We start from the raw sequence: 23,279 nt of genomic DNA, 5'->3' as shown, positions 1-23,279 counted from the left end.
TTCATGGATTCTACCAGAAACCCTGCAGAATCCTGTATGTTACGTAAAAACAAATAAACGTCACTTTTATCCATCGTAGTCAAGTCCTCCTGCAGAGTGATTGACCACTTAGCTATCGCCTTTGAAATCCATGCACAGGCAATAGTGGGCCGCATGATCGCACCCGTAGCCGTGTATATGGAGTTGAGCGTAGCATCCACCTTGCGATCCGCCGGGTCTTTCAACGCAGTAGATCCCGGGACAGGTAAGACCACCTGCTTTGACAGCCTGGAGATAGACGCGTCAACTGTAGTCGGGGTCTCCTATTTTTTTCTATCGTCCTCCAGGAAGGGAAAAACAACCAGAACCGTTTTGGGGGACCTGGAATTTTTTATCCGGGTTTTCCGAGGATTTTTCAGAAATAGCATTTAATTCCTTAGATGCAGGGACGGTGAGTGGGACCTTCTTACTGTCCGTGAAAAAGGCCTCCTCAACCTGCTCAGGAGGTGTGTCAGCAATATTCAACACATCTCGCATGGTCTCAATCATCAAATGTACCCCCTTGGCAAGTGATGCCGTCCTCCTCGACACATCCCCATCACCGTCTGCTGTGTCAGAATCGGTAGTTGTGTCATCCTGCGTAATTGGGGCAAGAGCACATTTGTGACAAGGTACCGCAGGGGACCCCGAGGGAACAGGACCGGACCATACTGCCATAGAGGACTGTAATACCTGAGTGGCAGTTTCAGTCCTTGCAACCCTTTCAGAAAAGAGAACTAGCCCCCCTAAGAGAGGCTAACCACTCCGGTTCCCTAGCCGGGATCTGCGCTAGAACAGTGCAATCCTGATTACATGGAATGGGATCTTCCTGAAAAGATATATCCTTTGCAGCATACGATACAGAATCCCTAAACATGGTTGCCTGCACACCCCACATACACACAGGGTAAAGGGTAGACAGAGTTTCCCCCCAAGAATAGCAGAGAGACACAGAGACTGGAGCCAACCCATACACAGCGCTATATAGGTATAGGGAGACCCTTAACTAGCGCTGACTGTGTCAATTAATAGGTGACAGTCTATATACAGCCCCCCCCCCCCCTCCCTCTGGAGTTGCTCTGGAGGAACTGCTTCACAGGCAGCGTGGATGCATGCAGGAAAATGGCGCTGAACGCTGCTGTGTGGTCAGTGCAGGGTGTGGGCGCCGGCTCAGGGCGCCCCTCATAGCGCCGCACCATGTGCCGCTGAGCCCCCGAGCGCGGTTAGTACTGCGCTCCCTACCCTGTTGCCGCCATCTTCACATCGGTTCCCCGTTTGCCAGGGGTCGATGACTCACTCGCCACTCTTCAGCTCTGCAAGTGGGTGGCGGCATGCTGCTGGGATGAGCGTTCCCCTGCGGCAGGGAACGATCTATCCCCTCTGGAGCTCAGTGTCCAGTCAGCGAAGATAGTGGCTCAGACCCCGCAGGGCGGACACTACTCCCCACCTTAGTCCCACGAAGCAGGGAGGCCAGCAGCCTCCCTGTAAAATAACAAACTCTAAAAAAAACTTTTACTAAGGAAGCTCTGTAGAGCTCCCATAGCTGTGACCGCCCCCTCCGGGCACATTTTCTAAACTGAGTCTGGTAAGAGGGGCATAGAGAGAGGAGCCAGCCCACACTATTAAACTCTTACAGGGCCAATGGCTCCTGGTGGACCCATCTATACCCCCATGGTACTAATATGGACCCCGGCGTCCTCTAGGACGTAAGAGAAACAAAACAGTATGAAGAGGGAATCAGAACTCTGAACAGAGGCAGTCCTCTCCACATATATACGGAGAGCCTGTACCACATCCAAAGACCTTTCTTTGGAAGACAAACCAGGAGAGATAAAGGCCGAAACCACAATCTCTTGGTTAAGGTGGAACAATGACACCACCTTAGGCAGATAACCAGGGCGAGTACGGAGAATTGCCCGGTCACGATGAAATATCAGGAAGGGTGGATGACAGGACAAAGCGCCCAAGTCCGACACCCTCCAGCAGAGGCAATAGCCAACAGGAACAGGACCTTAATAGTAAGCCATTTCAGGTCCACAGAATCAAGAGGCTCAAAGGGAGACCCTTGCAGGGCGTCAAGGACAACGGACAGATCCCATGGAGCCACAGGAGGGACATAGGGAGGTTGTATCCGCTAAACAACCCGAGTGAATGTATCAACGTCAGGAATAGACACAATTTTTCTCTGAAACCACACAGACAAGGCAGAAATATGAACCTTGAGGGAGGCCAGACGAAGGCCTAAGTCCAGGCCCTGTTGCAGAAAAGCCATGAGGTTCTGAACTTGTAAACATCGTAGTTCTTAGACCCTGCAGTAAATCCGAGCCGAAGCCGGTTTACAGGCTTTCAGCATAGTTTGGATGACCGCCTCAGGGAATACTTTGGCCCATAGGAGTGACGCTTCAAGAGCCATGCCATGAAAGCCAGTCTGGCCAGGTCTGGGTAGAAACAAGGGCCCTGTACAAGGAGGTCTGGTCGCTGAGGAAGTAGAAGAGGATGCCCTGTCAACAGACCCTGCAGGATTGAGAATCAATGCCGTATGGAGCAACTAGATGTAGTATTCCTCCTTCTTGCTTGAACTTCCGCAGAACCCTGGGCAGAAGTTACACTGGAGGGAACACGTATGGCAGATGAAAATTCCATGGAATTCCTAGTGCGTCCACGAACTCTGCTTGAGGATCTCTTGTCCTTGATCCGAAGACCGGAACCTTGTCATTGTGTCGAGACGCCATCAGGTCTACATCTGGTAGGCCCCACTTGTCCACTAGGAGTTGAAAAACCTCCAGATGAAGGCTCCACTCTCCGGCGTGTACGCCCTGACGATTGAGGACACCCGGAATGAACACTGCCGATATTGCTGGCAGATGGCGTTCCGCCCATTGAAGAATTCTGAACACTTCCATCATTGCTTGTCGGTTTCGTGTGGCGCCTTGATGATTTATGTACACCCCCGCGTGGTGTTGTCCATCTGTACTTGAACAGGCCTGTTCCTTAATAGAGACAGGGCTAGTGTCAACGCACTGAACAATGCCCGCAGTTCCAGAATCTTGATGGGGAGGAGAGACTCCTCCTTGGTCCAGCGACCCAGGAGAGAGAGTTGCTCGAACACCGCGCCCCAGCCCCTCAGACTGGCGTCCGTTGTCAAGAGGACTCAGTTGGAAATCCAGAAGGGATGGTCCCTGCTAAACTGCTGATCCTGGAGCCACCAGGACAGAGACAAGTGGACCTCCGGAGTCAGGACCATCATATGAGACCTGATCCGCTGGGGCAGACCGTCCCACTTGGATAGGATTAACCGTTGGAGAGGACGAGAATGGAATTGAGCATACTCCACCATGTCGAAAGTCGACATCATCAGGCCAAGTACTTGCATCGCCGAGTGAATGGACACTTTTGGGCAAGAGAGGAAGTATCTGATCCTGCCCTGAAACCTCAGGACCGTCTCTGGAGACAGAAACAGCCTCTGGCTGTGCGTATCCAGTAGAGCCCCCAGGTGGACCATGCACAGCGCAGGGACCAGGGAGGACTTTTTCCAATTGACTAGCCACCCATGGGCTGTGAGGAATTGCACCGTCAGCTGGAGCTGGCTCAGGAGGACATCTTGGGAGCTTGCCAGATTCAGCAGGTCATTCAGATACGGCAGGATTCTGATTCCCTGTTGACGGAGATAAGCTGTCATCACGGCCATGACCTTGGTGAAAATCCGAGGGGCCGTGGTCAATCCAAACGGCAGAGCCCTGAATTGATAATGGAGGTTGCTGATAGCAAACCGCAGATATTGCTGATGTGAAATGGCAATAGGAATATGCAGGTAAGCATCCTGTATATCCAGGGATACCATGTTGTCCCCAGGTTGAAAACTCTCACAAACTTGTTCAGTGACTTGAGTTTGAGAACAGGCCGGAAAGACCCATTGGGTCTCGGTACTAGAAACAGGGTCGAGAAGTAGCCCTTCCCTTTTTGAGAGAGAGGCACCGGCACCACCACTCCTGTCTCCAGGAGGGATTGGGTAACCAAATATAGAGCTTGCAACTTCAACGGGTCCGATGGGATGACCGTTGCGCAGAACTGGCGAGAGGGACTTCTCTTGAAAGAGACCGCGTACCCGTGAGAGACAACTTCCTGCCCCAACGCATCTGAAGTGGTCCTTAACCAGACCTGGGTGAACTGCAGGAGTCGGCTTCCCACCCTGGGGTCCGCCCCGTCATGCTGCAGGCTTGTCCTGTTTGGAAGCAGGCTGACGGGCAACACAGGATTGTTTAGATTTGGGGTTACAGGCCTTGGAAGTACGAGGCTTGCTCGAGTACTCCTAACCCTTTGATTTACCTGAAGTCCGAAAGGAACGAAAAGTAGTACTTTTAGCTTTCGGAGCAGAAAGAGTAGTGTTAGGAAGGCACGCAGTCTTAGCAGAGGCTAAGTCAGTTACGATCTTATTAAGACCTTCTCCAAATAGGATGTCACCCTTAAAAGAGAGCACCTCCAGAGTATTCTTGGAATCTATGTCCACCTTCCAGGACCGCAACCATAAAATCCAGCGAGCCAAAATAGACGTAGTGGAAGCTTTGGACACCAGAATACCTGCATCACAGGACACCTCTTCAATATAATGGGAGGCTGTGGTAATATGAGACAGACACTGTTTGGCAATGTCAGAAATATCCTGAGGTAAACATAGAAACATAGACTTTGACGGCAGATAAGAACCACTTGGCCCATCTAGTCTGCCCCTTTTTTTTTTTTTATCCTTTAGGCAATCTCAACCATAGAAACATAGAATTTGAGGTAGCTCCTCCTTTAATACCTGGACCCACGCATCAATAGCTTTTGCAGCCCAGGAGGCCGAAATAGTGAGCCTGTGAATTGCCCAGTTAGGGAATAAATACACTTCAGGCATCCCTCCACACGCTTATCTGTCGGCTCCTTCAGGGAGGTGACAGTGGTAACAGGCAGAGAAGAGGAAACCACGATCCGTGCGACGTGCGAGTCAACCGGCGGTGGAGTTACCCACTTGTTAGTTAACTCCGCAAGGATACGGAAACGAGCCAACATCTTCTTAGATAGGGCAACTCCTTTCCTGGAGAGACCCAAGCCTCTTGATGTATGTCAATTAAAAGGTCAGAGTGAGGAAACACTACCTTTGCCACCTTCTGACGCTTGAATTTATCAAGCTGTTCTGATACAGTAGTGGGATCAGCTTCATCATCAATCTGGAGACCATTTTGATAGCTGCCACTAATTCAGGGACATCAACCTGAGGTACATGCTCCCCACCAGAGTCTGCTGAGTCAGAATCAGTCGGATCAGTATAGGTTCCATCTTCATCAGAAGAAGTATCTGAAACATGAGTGGATTGAGAGGAAACCACACGCTTAGAGGACCCCTTAGCCCCAGAGGGCTGAGGTGTAGACCTCTGTGTAACCAAGGATTTATTTAAAACCTGTATCTGGTTAGATAGTGTGTCCGCCCAAGACGGGTTAGCTAGAGGGACAATTTGTGGCTGCAATGGCACAGCCAGTCATATGGGGGGCGTAAGACGTGTTACCAAAGTATTTAACATACAAGAAAAGGTGGCCCACGGCGGCTCTTGGTTGGCCAGGGGTCCACAGGTGGAGTAGGAGATGAAAGGGACCCAGTACCCACATCGCCAGCAGCAGGTTCCCCCCTCCTGGTAAATCCGTGGGAGCAGCACTGCCAGATGCAGGAGCGTCCACGAAATTCCCGCCCTGTGTGGCAGACACTATGAGGAATGTAGCCGTGGGGCACACAGTACAATATAGCCAAACAATAGTAATACCGCATTCCCCTGATTTATGTGCAAATAAAAGCAGGACACAAACAGAGAAATGAATCGGTATGGGGTGACTGAACATACACAGAAAAATACACTGAGATGTAAAGACTGTGTAGCACTATATATATATATATATATATATATATATATATATATATACACACAAATAAATGTGGACCCTGACGCACTCATCCTCACAGGGCTCAGAATAAACTGATAGCAAGGGTGTGATACACTAAACAAGGAGAGCACACACAGCAGCTATATGGCACATTCAGTCACAAACACGATGCAGGAGTAATGTACACAACAGTAATACTGCACTGGACAGGCAATTTACATACAATAGCAGATATGTATATGCAGAGAGATATAACAATGCACAGCAGTACTGGATGTATAGCACAGAATAACTGTACCACCTATTCTGTCAGTAACACACTTATTTCTTAACTAACGCTGTCTGTATAAGCACGGCGCGGTGACAGGCGGCTATACAGAGGAGACAGCACCCAGCAATCCCGTGGAGAGAAGCCCTGAAGAAGAAATGGCGCCTGGTCTCAGCAGGGAGTTGAGGGAGAAAGTGAAAGCAGATCCAGGGCGGGAACATCTGTAGGAGATGGCGCCCGGAGCTGGGGGGAGGGGCTACAGGATAGCGCTCTATCCCCGCTTGCTGGACTTCACCACCGGCATAAACGGAGCCTGTATAAAAAGTAACCTGCGCTCCCACAGCCCTGGTGGATATAGGGGGTCATTTCGAGTTGATCGCTCGCTGACAATTTTCGCAGCGATCAGGTAAAAAAAATGGCAAAATGCGCCATCGCAATGCGCACGTGCGTCATACGGGTACAAAGAGCATCGTTGTTGTGCAATGGTTCTAGCGAATAATCCATTCGTACAGCCGATCGCAAGGAGATTTACAGGAAGAGGGCGTTTATGGTGGTTTAGGGTGTTTGGAAAAATGCAGGCGTATCCAGGCGTTTGCTGTGCGGGTGTCTGACGTCAGTTCTGGGCCCTCCGTCGCTGTATTCATTGCACAGGATAAGTAACTACAGGGCTGGTCTTGTTTTGCACAAAATATTTTTGTACCGCTCGGCTGAAAAGGCGTTCTCACACTTGCAAAGCTAAAATACACTCCCCGTGGGCGGCAACAATGCGTTTGCAGTGCTGCTGAAAGTAGCTAGCGAGCGCTCAACTCGGAATGAGGGCTATAGTGGGGTCCCTGAGCCGTGCAGGGTCCACGCCAGCGGCGCGGTCCGTCTCCGGTGCACTGCATCCTGGGAACAGTCAAAGTTTTTAGCCTGTTTGGTGCCTCGGATCAAGAACCAACTCTACACCCGATGTTATTCCCTGTTGAATACCAGTGTACCCCGCTGCAGAAAGATAGAGTTTACTATAAAATACATACAATCAAAATCCAGACGGTCAAAATCCCGACAACAATTTGGTGTGTCAACATATGTCGACATGGACACCGTATAAGTGTACCACGCTGCACTCGCCATGCTTTAGGCACGGTGCCTCGTGATATTCCCCCTCCAGGTCCACTGGTAAAGAATGAACAAATCAGTTTCAATGAAAAACTCATGTCGACTTTTTGACCTGTCGATATTTCGACCTTGTCGGTATGTTAAATGTCGGTATTTTGACCGTCGGTAAATGGTTGTCGGTATTTTGACCGGTGGGATTTTGATTGTAGGTAAATTGACCGTATCCTGATAGAGTGGGATGTACTAAAGGGAAAATGCGGTAAACCCCCTGTTTTCAGGGGGTTTTACCGCATTTTCATATGTACAAAGACCTGGCCGCCGGGTTTCGCCATCTTTTTATGGCAATACCCTATAGAAGCCTATGGGCTCCTTTCGCACCCGCCACCCCCCCTCACCTGTGTCCAGGTAGCCACTGGTGCCACTCCACAAGGAGGAGGAGCCTGGGGACTCCCAGCACACGTCACCTCCCGGGGCTGGGAGGTGATGGACAACGCAGACACCTCCCCCCGCACACCTTCTGAAAGGTATCGCGAGTGAGCCTCTGCCACCCTATTGCGATGTTAGTCGCATATGTTAGTACATATGTGATTAGCGCAATGTATTTTAATACATCCCACCCATAGGTAGATAGAATTATATATATATATATATATATATAGGACTTTAAACCTACCGGTAAATCTTTTTCTCCTAGTCCGTAGAGGATGCTGGGGACTCTGTAAGGACCATGGGGTATAGACGGGCTCCGCAGGAGACATGGGCACTTTAAGACCTTTAATGGGCGTGAACTGGCTCCTCCCTCTATGCCCCTTCATCAGACTCCAGTTATAGGAACTGTGCCCAGAGGAGACGGACATTTCGAGGAAAAGGATTTTGTTAAGGGTGGGACACATACCAGCTCACACCACAAAAAACACCGTACAACATGGTATATAAGTAAACAAGTTAACAGTATGAACAACAATAGAAAACTGCTACAACCTGATTTCAACAGCAACACAACCTGTGTGTACCTTATCAATAACTATGTACAATTATTGCAGATTTCAGTCCGCACTGGGACGGGCGCCCAGCATCTTCTATGGACTAGGAGAAAAGGATTTACCGGTAGGTTTAAAATCTTATTTTCTCTTACGTGCTAGAGGATGCTGGGGACTCCGTAAGGACCATGGGGTTTATACCAAAGCTCCAGACCGGGCGGGAGAGTGCGGATGACTCTGCAGCACCAATTGAGCAAACATGAGGTCCTTATCAGCCAGGGTATCAAACTTGTAGAACTTTGTAAAAGTGTCTGACCCCGACCAAGTAGCTGCTCGACAAAGCTGTAATGTCGAGACGCCCAATATGAGCCCACCTTCCTTGTGGAATGGGCCTTTACCGATTTTGGTAACGGCAAACCAGCCGTAGAATGAGCCTGCTGTATCGTGTTACAGATCCAGAGTGCAATAGTCTGCTTGGAAGCAGGCGCGCCAATCTTGTTGGCCGCATACAGGACAAACAGTGCCTCTGTTTTCCTAATACGAGCCGTTCTGGATACATAGATTTTTAAAGCCCTAACCACATCAAGGGACTTGGAATCCTCTAAGACATCCGTAGCCACAGGCACCACAATAGGTTGGATCATATGAAACAACGAAACCCCCTTGGGTAGAAATTGAGGACGAGTTCTCAATTCCGCTCAATCTACATGGAAAATCAGATAGGGGCTCTTGTGAGACAAGGCTGATAATTCTGATACCCGCCTTGCCGAAGCCAAGGCCAATAACATGACCACTTTCCAAGTGAGAAATTTCAAGTCAACAGTTTGAAGAGGTTCAAACCAATATGATTTAAGGAACTGTAACACCACGTTATGGTCCCACGGTGCCACTGAGGGCACAAAAGGAAGTTGGATGTGCAGTACTCCCTTCACAAAAGTCTGCACTTTTGGAAGAGAAGCCAACTCCTTCTGAAAGAATATTGATAATGCCGAAATCTGTACCTTAATGGAGCCTAACTTCAGGCCCATATCCACTCCTGTCTGTAGAAAATGGAGAAAACGACCAAGCTGGAAATCCTCCGTAGGAGCATCTTGGATTCACACCTAGACACATACTTCCTCCAGATACGATGATAGTGCTTCGCCGTTACCTCCTTCCTAGCTTTAAGTAGCGACCTCCTAGCTGAAATTGCCATGGCATTGGCCCTTGATCCCAAGAGGCCAATATCCCTTGCAGCCCCCCTTAGGTATAACGCTGCGTCTTTGATGTGACCCAATGTTAACAGAACAGTATCCCTGTCGAGGGTGTCCATGTCAGATGACAAGTTATCTGCCCGAGCTGCAATCACGCTACTCACCCATGCCGACGCAACTGCTGGTCTGAGGAGGGCTCCCGTAGTCGCATAAATTGATTTTAAAGTGGTTTCCTGCTTGCGATCCGTAGGATCCTTTAGTGTCTCCGTGTCCGGGGACGGTAGGGCCACTTTTTTTGGATAACCACGTCAAGGCTTTATCCACCGAGGGAGAGGATTCCCACTGTAATCTGTCCTGTGAGGGGATAGGATACGCCACAATAATTCTCTTGAGAACCTGCAGCCTCTTGTCTGGAGTTTCCCAAGCCTTTTCAAATAGCGCGTTCAGTTCATGAGATGGGGGAAACGTTACCTCACGTTTCTTCTCTTTAAACATACAGACCCTTGTGTCCGGGACAGAAGGGCCCTCTGTGATATGTAATACATCCCTTATTGCTACAATCATGTACTGAATACTCTAGGCCACCCGTGGGTGCAACCTCGCCTCATCATAGTCGACACTGGAGTCGAAATCCGTGTCGGTATCAGTGTCTGCTATCTGGGTAAAGGGACGTTTCTGGGACCCTGACGGGTTCCTAGACACAGCAATATCCATGGATTGTCTCCATGCTTGGTTCTGAGACTCCGCTTTGTCCAATCTTGTATGCAATAAAGCCACACTTGCATTCAAAACATTCCACATGTCTACCCAGGGCCGGCTCCAGGCCTACTAGCACCCTGAGCGAAAACATGTAAAAGCTCCAGGAAAAGTGGGCGTGCCCTCTTGGAAAGTGGGCGTGTCCTCACAACTTCATATTATTAGACTACAAATAAATATGTTTTCACACCCCCTCTACGCACACAATTAGCAGCCTTACACATAACAGCCACAGTAGTGTTCCTTAGGGTGTGTACACACGGTGAGATCCTTGCCATGTCCTATTTTTACTTGCGATTTGCCTTGAACTCCCCGGAGCCCAGATAGGACAGATTTTGACTAACTTTTCTTGAGATATGGACTATGTATGCTTACGATTTTGGCTTATGTGAGATTTTGGCTTATGTGAGATGTCATTGACATGTGAGATGAACTAGATAGGACACCGATCTAGCAAGGATTGACTTGCTTGCACAGTCTATTTTTTCTTTCGATGCCGACCGCGCGGGACCGTGCATCGGCATCGAATCGGGATCGCAAGGTGACTGTCACCTTGCGATCTGCACTAACTTTTCTTCCGATTTTGACTATATAGTGAGAATCGGAAGAAAAAATCTCACCGTGTGTACACACCCTTACACACAATGTCTCCAGTATAGTGTCAGATACACATAATGGGGTATATGCAATAGCGGGCGAATTGGAAGAAAAGGCGAATTCCGGGCCGTTTTCGCCTCCAAAAATCAATTCGCCTATGCAGTGCAGTCATTTTTCGCAAAAAAACGGCCCGTCAAAATTCGCCTTTTCTCAATTCGCCTTTTTCCAAATTCGCCTTTTCTGCAATGGTACAGATGCTGCAATTCGCCTCCAGCATATTCAATTCAAGTTTGGAAATTCGCCTGCAGTGCTTTTAGACAGCAAATTCGCGATTTTCACTCCGCCACACTTTGGAGGGTGAAAACAAATATAAAAATTTTAAACCTGTTTTTTTTTGTGTTTTTTTTTTTAGGAATAGCAGATCTATTTATATTAGAAGGGATTAGGTATTTTTTTTTTTTTGGGGGGAGGCACAAATATTATTTATATATTTTTTAAAATAATATTATTATTTTTTTATTGCTGGAACGTAAAATCAGAAAAAAAAATGGCGTGGGGTCCCCCCTCCAAAGCATAACCAGCCTCGGGCTCATTGAGCTGGTCCTGGTTCTAAAAATGCAGGGGAAAAATCGGGCAGGGATCCCCCGTATTTTTAAAACCAGCACCAAAAATACGGGGGACAAAACGAGTAGGGGTCCCCCGTATTTTTAACACCAGCATCGGGCTCCACTAGCTGGACAGATAATGCCACAGCCGGGGGTCACTTTTATGCCGTGCCCTGCGGCCGTGGCATCAAATATCCAACTAGTCACCCCTGGCCGGGGTACCCTGGGGGAGTGGGGACCCCTTCAATCAAGGGGTCCCCCCCCCCAGCCACCCAAGGGCCAGGGGTGAAGCCCGAGGCTGTCCCCCCCCATCCAATGGGCTGCGGATGGGAGGGCTGATAGCCTTTGTGTAAAAAAAAAAGATATTGTTTTTTCCATTAGTACTACAAGTCCCAGCAAGCCTCCCCCGCAAGCTGGTACTTGGAGAACCACAAGTACCAGCATGCGGGAGAAAAACGGGCCCGCTGGTACCTGTAGTACTACTGGAAAAAAAATACCCAAATAAAAACAGGACACACACACCGTCGACAGTAAAACTTTATTACACACTGCCGACACACACATACTTACCTATGTTCACACGCCGACATCGGTCCTCTTCTCCATGTAGAATCCCGGGGTACCTGAAAATAAAAGATCAATATACTCACCTCAACAGGCTCCAGAGATAAATCCACGTACTTGGCAAAAAAACAAACCGCATTTACCCGCACCAAAAACGGACTGAAAGGTGTCCCATGCTGACACATGGGACACCTTTCCACGATTAAGATCTGTCAGTGACAGTTGTCACTGACAGGTCTCTAAGCCAATCAGGAAGCGCAAATTCGTTGCGCTCACCTGATTGGCTGATCGCTGTGACAGCGCCTCGCACAGCTCCCTCCATTATATTCAATGGTGGGAACTTAGCGGCTAGCGGTGAGGTCACCCGCCGGTCAGCGGTGACCGGCGGGTGACCCCACCGCTAGCCGCTAAGTTCCCACCATTGAAAGTAATGGAGCGGCTTTGCAAGGCGCTGTCAGAGTACAGACGGCGTCCAGCCAATCAGATGAGCGCCACGGCAGTAGCGCTTCCTGATTGGCTGAAGGGACATCAGTGACAGGAGTCACGTGATGTCCCTGCATTCGTGGGAAGGGGTCTGATGTGAAAACATTGGACCCCTTTCAGTCCGGTATGGCTCGTGTTCGTTTTGTTTTTTTAACAAAGTACGTGGATTTACCTCTGGACCTCTGGACGCTGGAAGGTGAGTATAATTTTTTTGACAGGTACCCTCGGATCGTCGGAGATCGTTGCAGTCGGCGTGTCAACACAGGTAAGTATGTGTGTGTCGGCGTATGAAATAAAGTTGTACTATCAAGGTGTGTGTGTCCTGTTTTTATTTGGGTATTTTTTTCCCAGTAGTACTACAGGTACCAGCGGGCCCGTTTTTCTCCCGCATGCTGGTACTTGTGGTTCTCCAAGTACCAGCTTGCGGGGGAGGCTTGCTGGGACTTGTAGTACTAATGGAAACAACAATATCTTTTTTTTTTTACACAAAGGCTATCAGCCCCCCCATCCGCAGCCCATTGGATGGGGGGGGACAGCCTCGGGCTTCACCCCTGGCCCTTGGGTGGCTGGGGGGGGGGGACCCCTTGATTGAAGGGGTCCCCACTCCCCCAGGGTACCCCGGCCAGGGGTGACTAGTTGGATATTTGATGCCACGGCCGCAGGGCACGGCATAAAAGTGACCCCCGGCTGTGGCATTATCTGTCCAGCTAGTGGAGCCCGATGCTGGTGTTAAAAATACGGGGGACCCCTACTCGTTTTGTCCCCCGTATTTTGGGCACCAGCATCAGGCGCAGAGCCCGGTGCTGGTTTTAAAAATACGGGGGATCCCTGCCCGATTTTTCCCCTGCATTTTTAGAACCAGGACCAGCTCGATGAGCCCGAGGCTGGTTATGCTTTGGAGGGGGGACCCCACGCCATTTTTTTTTCGGGTTTTTCCCCGTTTTTTCCCGTTTTTTAAAATCGCGGTAAAAACCGCAAAATCGGCCGATTTTCGCCCGCGACTCAGGCGAATCCGTTTTTCATTGCATATGGTGAATTCCGGAAGCCACCTTCCGGAATTCACCTGGCGAATTTGGTCGAATTGAAAAAACGGCGATAATTGCCGCGATTTCGCCCGCTATTGCATATACCCCATTGTCTCCAGTATAGTGCCAGATACACAATGTGCAGTGCCAGATAGACATGATATGCCCCCCAGCAGTGCCACCTACACACAATATGCCCTCCAGCAGTGCCAGCTACACGATAGTGTTCACTTTTTAGGGCAGGGAGGGCACATTTTTAAGTTAGGAGGGCAAAATGATGTACATACTGTAATGCTTGGTGCTCATCTACCAACATCGTAAAGCATGGACAGTGCGCGGCGAAGGCGAGCAGCAAAAATTTAGGGGGCGTTGCTTCGTGGGGAAGGTGCGTGGCCACATAATAGTGGCAATTCACATTACACCACACAGCAATGCAGTTCATACACACTGCACCAGGTAGAACCTCCTAGACACTTTGCGCCAGGCAGAGCACGTTAGACCCTTTGCGCCAGGCAGAGCACGTTAGACACTTTACGCCAGGCAGAACACGTTAGACACTTTGCGCCAGGCAGAGCACGTTAGACACATTGCCTAGCCACAGACGCCTAGCAGGAACACTACATGATATGCTCCCCAGCCGTGCCAGCTACACATGACATGCCCCCCAGCAGTGCCAGCAACACGACATGCCCCCCAGCAAAGCCAGATACATAAATGGCCACACAGTGCCAGATATGTAGATACAGAAGAGCCCCCACAGTTCTAGATAAATGCCCCCACAGTGCCAGATACAGAAAGGCCCCCACAGTGCCAGATAAATGCCCCCACAGTGCCAGATAAATGTCCCCACAATGCCAGATAAATGTCCCAATAGTGCCAGATAAATGACCCCACAGTGCCAAATTATGACCCCACAGTGCCAAATTATGACCCCACAGTGCTACATAAATGCCCCCACAGTGCCAGATATGACCCCACAGTGCTACATAAATGCCCCTACAGTGCCAGATATGACCCCACAGTGCTACATAAATGCCCCCAGTGCCAGATATGTCCCCACAGTGCCAAATTATGACCCCACAGTGCCAAATTATGACCCCACAGTGCCAAATTATGACCCCACAGTGCTACATAAATGCCCCCACAGTGCCAGATATGACCCCACAGTGCTACATAAATGCCCCTACAGTGCCAGATATGACCCCACAGTGCTACATAAATGCCCCCAGTGCCAGATATGACCCCACAGTGCCAAATTATGACCCCACAGTGCCAAATTATGACCCCACAGTGCTACATAAATGCCCCCACAGTGCCAGATATGACCCCACAGTGCTACATAAATGCCCCTACAGTGCCAGATATGACCCCACAGTGCTACATAAATGCCCCCAGTGCCAGATATGACCCCACAGTGCTACATAAATGCCCCCACAGTGCCAGATATGTCCCCACAGTGCCAGATAAATGTCCCACAGTGCCAGATAAATGCCCCCACAGTGCCAGATAAATGCCCCCACAGTGCCAGATAAATGCCCCCACAGTGCCAGATAAATGCCCCCACAGTGCCAGATAAATGCCCCCACAGTGCCAGATAAATGCCCCCACAGTGCCAGATAAATGCCCCCACAGTGCCAGATATGACCCCACAGTGCTACATATATGCCCCCACAGTGCCAGATATGACCCCACAGTGCTACATAAATGCCCCCACAGTGCCAGATATGACCCCAGTGCCAGATAAATGCCCCCACAGTGCCAGATAAATGCCCCCAGTGCCAGATAAATGCCCCCAGTGCCAGATAAATGTCCCCACAGTGCCAGATAAATGCCCCCACAGTGCCAGGTAAATGTCCACACAGTGCCAGATAAATGACCTCACAGTGCCAGATAAATGCCCCCACAGTGCCAGATAAATGCCCACAGTGCCACATATATGTCTGCCGGATAAATGCCCCCAGTGCCAGATAAATGTCCCCACAGTGCCAGATAAATGTCCCCACAGTGCCAGATAAATGTCCCCACAGTGCCAGATAAATGCGTTGGAGGGGGAGGAGTACTGCTGTCCGGGTGCTGTCCGGGTGCTGGCGGGCGGGTGCAGTGCATGTCCGGTTGCGGGCGGCCAGGAAGCCTCTAAGTCCAAGGCGCTTGTGTGCGCTGTGCGGCGCCGGCGTCTGACACCGGCGCCGCTCAGCGCATATAGCGCACACAAGTCGCACGATGCTGCAGTGCACAGGGCCGGCTCCATGTTCGAATATGGCGGCGCCCATTAAGGGTGGCACCCTGCGCGGCCGCTCTATTCGAACATGCCTAGAGCCGGCCCTGTGTCTACCCAATCAGCAGTCGGCGGTGCCGACGCAGTCACTATCACATTTTGCTCCTCTTCCTCCCTCGAATAGCCTTCCGCCTCAGACATGTCGACACACACGTACTGAGACACCACCACACACACTGAATTATAGGGGACAGACCCACAAGGAGGTTCTTTGGAGAGACAAAGAGGAAGTTTGCCAGCTCACACCCAACGCCGCCACAGTCTGAAATATAACAATACCCCAGACCTGTATAGCGCGTTTTATATATATAATATATATATCAAATGAGCACCAAATATTGTGGCCCCCCCCCCCCTCGTTTTGTACCCTGTTACTTGCAGATATCAGGGCAGGGTCCGGGAGCAGCGTCTCTGCAGCCAAGGGACAAAGCCCCGCCCCCTCGACGGCGGGCGTCGGTCCCACTAATATTTACACTTGCGGGGGTTTCAAATACCCTGTAATGCAGTGTATATAGCTTGCCAGTCGTTTTTATGAGGTACTCCTTGCTGCCCAGGGCGCCCCCCCTGCGCCCTGCACCCTTGCAGTGCCTAGTGTGTGTGCGCGGTACCTTCCGAAACTCTGATGTCTTCTGCCGCCTGTGAAGTCTTCTTTCTTCCTATACTCACCCGGCTTCAATCTTCCGGCTCTGTGAGGAGGACGGCGTTCGACGACACCAGTGTTCAGACCCTCTGGAGCTAATGGTGTCCAGTAGCCTAAGAAGCAGAGCCCATCAGTCCAGGAAAGTGGGTCTGCTTCTCTCTCCTCAGTCCCACAAAGCAGGGAGCCTGTTGTCAGCAGGTCTCCCTGAACATAAAAAAACCTAACAAAGTCTATTTTCTAGAGAAACTCGGTAGAGCTCCCCTAGTGTGTGACCAGTCTCCTCTGGGCACAGGATCTAACTGGAGTCTGGAGGAGGGGCATAGAGGGAGAAGCCAGTTCACTCCCATTAGGTGCTATACTATCCCCCATTCTTTTTGCAGTATACATGCTCCCATTGGGCGAAATAATCAGGCGCCATGGCCTGGTCTACCACTGCTAAACAGATGATACACAACTGCAGTTGTCCTTTGCTCCGCGCACTGATAACCCAATAGCAACCCTAAATGGCTGTCTAGCTGAACTACAGGAGTGGATGAGCGCCAGTTGGCTGCGACTGAACCCGGATAAAACAGAGGTCCTTATGATACGACCGCAACATCAGAGGACAAGACTGCAGCATAGCCAACCAACTGGACTTACACTCGGGGATTCAGAATTACAGACTAGTGATCGTGTGCAGAATCTTGGCGTTGTCCTGGATGGTGGCTTGACACCTAAACATCAGATATCAGCCACAATCAAATCCTCATTCTTTCACCTGAGGAACATAGAACATAGCCAGAATCAAGCACTTCCCTCAGATGATATGCCAAAAGTCATACATGCATTTGTATCATCTCGATTAGGCTACTGTAATGCCCTCTACCTTGGTCTCCCAGCAAAAAATAAGAATTTACTCACCAATAATTCTATTTCTCGTAGTCCGTAGTGGATGCTGGGAACTCCGTAAGGACCATGGGGAATAGACGGGCTCCGCAGGAGACTGGGCACTTTAAGAAAGATTTAGGACTACCTGGTGTGCACTGGCTCCTCCCCCTATGACCCTCCTCCAAGCCTCAGTTAGGACACTGTGCCCGGAAGAGCTGACACAATAAGGAAGGATTTTGAATCCCGGGTAATACTCATACCAGCCACACCAATCACACCATATAACTCGTGATAGGAACCCCGGTTAACAGTATGATAACAATAGAGCCTCTGAACAGATGGCTCGCAATAACAACCCGATTTGTGTAACAATAACTATGTACAAGTATTGCAGACAATCCGCACTTGGGATGGGCGCCCAGCATCCACTACGGACTACGAGAAATAGAATTACCGGTGAGTAAATTCTTATTTTCTCTAACGTCCTAATGGATGCTGGGGACTCCGTAAGGACCATGGGGATTATACCAAAGCTCCCAAACGGGCGGGAGAGTGCGGATGACTCTGCAGCACCGAATGAGAGAACTCCAGGTCCTCCTCAGCCAGGGTATCAAATTTATAGAATTCTGCAAACGTGTTTGCTCCTGACCAAGTAGCAGCACGGCAAAGTTGTAAAGCCAAGACCCCTCGGGCAGCCGCCCAAGATGAGCCCACCTTCCTCGTGGAATGGGCTTTTACAGATTTAGGCTGCGGTAGTCCCACCGCAGAATGCGCCAGCTGAATAGTGCTATAAATCCAGCGCGCGATAGTCTGCTTAGAAGCAGGTGCACCCAGCTTGTTGGGTGCATATAGAATAAACAGCGAGTCAGTCTTCCTGACTCCAGCCGTCCTGGAAACATAAATTTTCAGGGCCCTGACTACGTCAAGAAACTTGGAATCCTCCAAGTCCCTAGTAGCCGCCGGCACCACAATAGGTTGGTTCAAGTGAAAAGCTGATACCACCTTCGGGAGAAACTGAGGACGAGTCCTCAATTCTGCCCTATCCATATGGAAAATCAGATAGGGGCTTTTACAGGACAAAGCCGCCAATTCTGACACACGTCTGGCCGAAGCCAGAGCCAACAACATAACCACTTTCCACGTGAGATATTTTAAATCCACAGTCTTGAGTGGCTCAAACCAATGTGATTTTAGAAACTCCAAGACCACATTGAGATCCCAAGGTGCCACTGGGGGCACAAAAGGAGGCTGAATATGCAGGACTCCCTTGACAAAAGTCTGAACTTCAGGCAGTGAAGCCAGTTCTTTCTGGAAGAAAATCGACAGGGCCGAGATCTGGACTTTAATGGACCCCAATTTGAGGCCCAAAGTCACACCTGCTTGCAGGAAATGTAGGAAACGACCCAGTTGAAATTCCTCCGTTGGGGCCTTCTTGGCATCACACCAAGCAACATATTTCCGTCAAATGCGGTGATAATGCTTTGCGGTGACATCCTTCCTGGCTTTGATCAGGGTAGGGATGACTTCCTCCGGAATACCTTTTTCCTTTAGGATCCGGCGTTCAACCGCCAAGCCGCGGTAAGTCTTGGAACAGACAGGGTCCCTGCTGCAGCAGGTCTTGTCTGAGCGGCAGAGGCCATGGGTCCTCTTCCAGCATCTCTTGAAGTTCCGGGTACCAAGCTCTTCTTGGCCAATCCGGAGCCACGAGAATAGTTCTCACTCCTCTCCTTCTTATTATTCTCAGTACCTTGGGTATGAGAGGCAGAGGAGGAAACACATAAACCGACTGGTACACCCACGGTGTCACTAGAGCATCCACAGCGATCGCCTGAGGGTCCCTTGACCTGGCGCAATACCTTTTTAGCTTTTTGTTGAGGCGGGACGCCATCATGTCCACCTGTGGTTTTTCCCAACGGTTGACCAGCATTTGGAAAACTTCTGGATGAAGTCCCCATTCTCCCGTGTGGAGGTTGTGCCTGCTGAGGAAGTCTGCTTCCCAGTTGTCCACTCCCGGAATGAATACTGCTGTCAGTGCTAACACATAATTCTCTGCCCATCAGAGAATCCTTGTGGCTTCTGCCATTGCCCTCCTGCTTCTTGTGCCGCCCTGTCTGTTTACATGGGCGACCGCCGTGATGTTGTCTGACTGGATCAGCACCGGCCGGTTCTGAAGCAGGGGTCTTGCCTGACTTAGGGCATTGTAAACAGCCCTTAGCTCCAGAATATTTATGTGAAGCGAAATCTCCTGATTTGACCACAGTCCTTGGAAATGTCTTCCCTGTGTGACTGCCCCCCAGCCCCGAAGGCTGGCATCCGTGGTTACCAGGACCCAGTCCTGTATTCCGAATCTGCGGCCCTCTAGTAGATGAGCCCTCTGCAGCCACCACAGCAGCGACACCCTGGTTCTTGCCGACAGGGTTATCCGCTGTTGCATCTGGAGATGGGACCCGGACCATTTGTCCAACAGGTCCCACTGGAAAGTCCTTGCGTGGAACCTTCCGAATGGAATGGCCTCGTACGAAGCTACCATTTTTCCCAGGACTCGTGTGCATTGATGTACCGACACCTGTCCCGGTTTTAGGATGTCTCTGACTAGAGATGACAACTCCTCGGCTTATTCCACTGGAAGAAACACTCTTTTCTGGTCTGTGTCCAGAATCATTCCCAGGAACAGAAGACGTGTCGTCGGGATCAGCTGTGACTTTGGAATATTGAGAATCCAGCCGTGCTGTTGTAGCACTTCCCGAGAAAGTGCTACCCCCACAATCAACTGTTCCTTTGACCTTGCCTTTATCAGGAGATCGTCCAAGTACGGGATAATGGAAACTCCTTTCTTGCGAAGGAGTATCATCATTTCGGCCATTACCTTGGTAAAGACCCTCGGTGCCGTGGACAACCCAAACGGCAGCGTCTGGAACTGATAGTGACAGTCCTGTACCACAAATCTGAGGTACTCCTGGTGAGGAGGGTAAATGGGGACATGTAGGTACGCATCCTTGATGTCCAGGGAGACCATGTAATCCCCCTTGTCCAGGCTCGCAATAACCGCCCTGAACGATTCCATCTTGAACTTGAACCTTTTGATATAAGTGTTCAAGGATTTTAAATTTAAGATGGGTCTCACCGAACCGTCCGGTTTCGGTACCACAAACATTGTGGAATGGTAACCCCTTCCCTGCTGAAGGAGGGGTACCTTGACAATCACTTGCTGTGAATACAGTTTTTGAATAGCCACCAACACTGCCTCCCTGGCAGAGGGAGTTGCCGGTAAGGCAGATTTTAGGAAACGGCGAGGGGGGAGACGTCTCGAATTCCAGCCTGTACCCCTAAAGTACTACTTGAAGGACCCAGGGATCCACCTGTGAGAGAGCCCACTGTGCGCTGAAATTTCTGAGACGGGCCCCCACCGTACCCGGGTCCGCCTGAGCAGCCCCAGCGTCATGCTGTGGACTTACCGGACGCAGGGGAGGACTTATGCTCTTGGGAACTAGCTGTGTGTTGCAGCTTTTTTCCTCTACCTTTGCCTCTCGGCAGAAAGGATGAGCCTCTAGCCCTCTTGCTTTTCTGGGGCCGAAAGGACTGTACCTGATAATACAGTGCTTTCTTTTGCTGTGGGGCAGCCTGTGGCAAAAAGGTCGATTTCCCAGCAGTAGCTGTGGACACGAGGTCCGAAAGACCATCCCCAAACAGTTCCACCCCCTTATAGGGCAAAACTTCCATGTGCCGCTTTGAGTCGGCATCGCCGGACCATTGCCGAGTCCATAACCCCCTTCTGGCGGCAATGGACATAGCGCTTATTCTTGATGCCAGCCGGCAAATATCCCTCTGTGCATCACGCATGTATAAGACTGCATCTTTTATATGCTCAAGCGTCAGCAAAATATTGTCCCTATCCATGGTATCAATATTATCCGACAGGGAATCTGACCACGCAGCAGCAGCACTGCACATACAAGCTGATGCAATCGCTGGTCGAAATATAATGCCCGAGTGTGTGTAAATAGTAGAGATGAGCGCCTGAAATTTTTCGGGTTTTGCGTTTTGGTTTTGGGTTCGGTTCCGCGGCCGTGTTTTGGGTTCGACCGCGTTTTGGCAAAACCTCACCGAATTTTTTTTGTCGGATTCGGGTGTGTTTTGGATTCGGGTGTTTTTTTCAAAAAACCCTAAAAAACAGCTTAAATTATAGAATTTGGGGGTAATTTTAATCCCAAAGTATTATTAACCTCAAAAAACATAATTTACACTCATTTTCAGCCTATTCTGAACACATCACACCTCACAATATTATTTTTAGTCCTAAAATTTGCACCGAGGTCGCTGTGTGAGTAAGATAAGCGACCCTAGTGGCCGACACAAACACCGGGCCCATCTAGGAGTGGCACTGCAGTGTCACGCAGGATGTCCCTAAAAAACCCTCCCCAAACAGCACATGACGCAAAGAAAAAAAGAGGCGCAATGAGGTAGCTGACTGTGTGAGAAAGATAAGCGACCCTAGTGGCCGACACAAACACCGGGCCCATCTAGGAGTGGCACTGCAGTGTCACGCAGGATGTCCCTTCCAAAAAACCCTCCCCAAACAGCACATGACGCAAAGAAAAAAAGAGGCGCAATGAGGTAGCTGACTGTGTGAGAAAGATAAGCGACCCTAGTGGCCGACACAAACACCGGGCCCATCTAGGAGTGGCACTGCAGTGTCACGCAGGATGTCCCTTCCAAAAAACCCTCCCCAAACAGCACATGACGCAAAGAAAAAAAGAGGCGCAATGAGGTAGCTGACTGTGTGAGAAAGATAAGCGACCCTAGTGGCCGACACAAACACCGGGCCCATCTAGGAGTGGCACTGCAGTGTCACGCAGGATGTCCCTTCCAAAAAACCCTCCCCAAACAGCACATGACGCAAAGAAAAAAAGAGGCGCAATGAGGTAGCTGACTGTGTGAGAAAGATAAGCGACCCTAGTGGCCGACACAAACACCGGGCCCATCTAGGAGTGGCACTGCAGTGTCACGCAGGATGTCCCTTCCAAAAAACCCTCCCCAAACAGCACATGACGCAAAGAAAAAAAGAGGCGCAATGAGGTAGCTGACTGTGTGAGAAAGATAAGCGACCCTAGTGGCCGACACAAACACCGGGCCCATCTAGGAGTGGCACTGCAGTGTCACGCAGGATGTCCCTTCCAAAAAACCCTCCCCAAACAGCACATGACGCAAAGAAAAAAAGAGGCGCAATGAGGTAGCTGACTGTGTGAGAAAGATAAGCGACCCTAGTGGCCGACACAAACACCGGGCCCATCTAGGAGTGGCACTGCAGTGTCACGCAGGATGTCCCTTCCAAAAAACCCTCCCCAAACAGCACATGACGCAAAGAAAAAAAGAGGCGCAATGAGGTAGCTGACTGTGTGAGAAAGATAAGCGACCCTAGTGGCCGACACAAACACCGGGCCCATCTAGGAGTGGCACTGCAGTGTCACGCAGGATGGCCCTTCCAAAAAACCCTCCCCAAACAGCACATGACGCAAAGAAAAAAAGAGGCGCAATGAGGTAGCTGACTGTGTGAGAAAGATAAGCGACCCTAGTGGCCGACACAAACACCGGGCCCATCTAGGAGTGGCACTGCAGTGTCACGCAGGATGGCCCTTCCAAAAAACCCTCCCCAAACAGCACATGACGCACAGAAAAAATAAGATTTTACTTACCGATAAATCTATTTCTCGTAGTCCGTAGTGGATGCTGGGACTCCGTCAGGACCATGGGGAATAGCGGCTCCGCAGGAGACAGGGCACAAAATAAAAGCTTGAATATCAGGTGGTGTGCACTGGCTCCTCCCCCTATGACCCTCCTCCAAGCCAGTTAGGACACTGTGCCCGGACGAGCGTACATAATAAGGAAGGATATCGAATCCCGGGTAAGACTCATACCAGCCACACCAATCACACCGTACAACCTGTGATCTGAACCCAGTTAACAGTATGATAACAACGAAGGAGCCTCTAAAAAG

The 23,279-nt window shown here is 50.2% G+C and overlaps 1 protein-coding gene across 3 annotated transcripts in view; it reads right to left on the bottom strand.

Moving 5' to 3' along the window:
* LOC134983628 (zinc finger protein 436-like) overlaps window positions 1-23,279 on the bottom strand; it is a 192,793-nt gene that overhangs the window by 63,537 nt on the left and 105,977 nt on the right. The window contains exon 1 of one of the 3 annotated variants that reach the window (XM_063949303.1): window positions 12,081-12,244. The exons of the other annotated variants lie outside the window; for them this stretch is intronic. The gene's annotated coding sequence lies outside the window, so the exon portion shown is untranslated. Of the gene's footprint in view, window positions 1-12,080; window positions 12,245-23,279 lie in introns of those variants that run through there. 3 annotated transcript variants of the gene reach the window in all.

Source organism: Pseudophryne corroboree, assembly GCF_028390025.1.
Source record: "Pseudophryne corroboree isolate aPseCor3 chromosome 3 unlocalized genomic scaffold, aPseCor3.hap2 SUPER_3_unloc_2, whole genome shotgun sequence".
In the NCBI taxonomy this organism is placed as follows: domain Eukaryota; kingdom Metazoa; phylum Chordata; class Amphibia; order Anura; family Myobatrachidae; genus Pseudophryne; species Pseudophryne corroboree.
The sequence above is the reverse complement of the archived record's forward strand: the minus strand, read 5'-3'. Positions and strand labels throughout refer to the sequence as shown.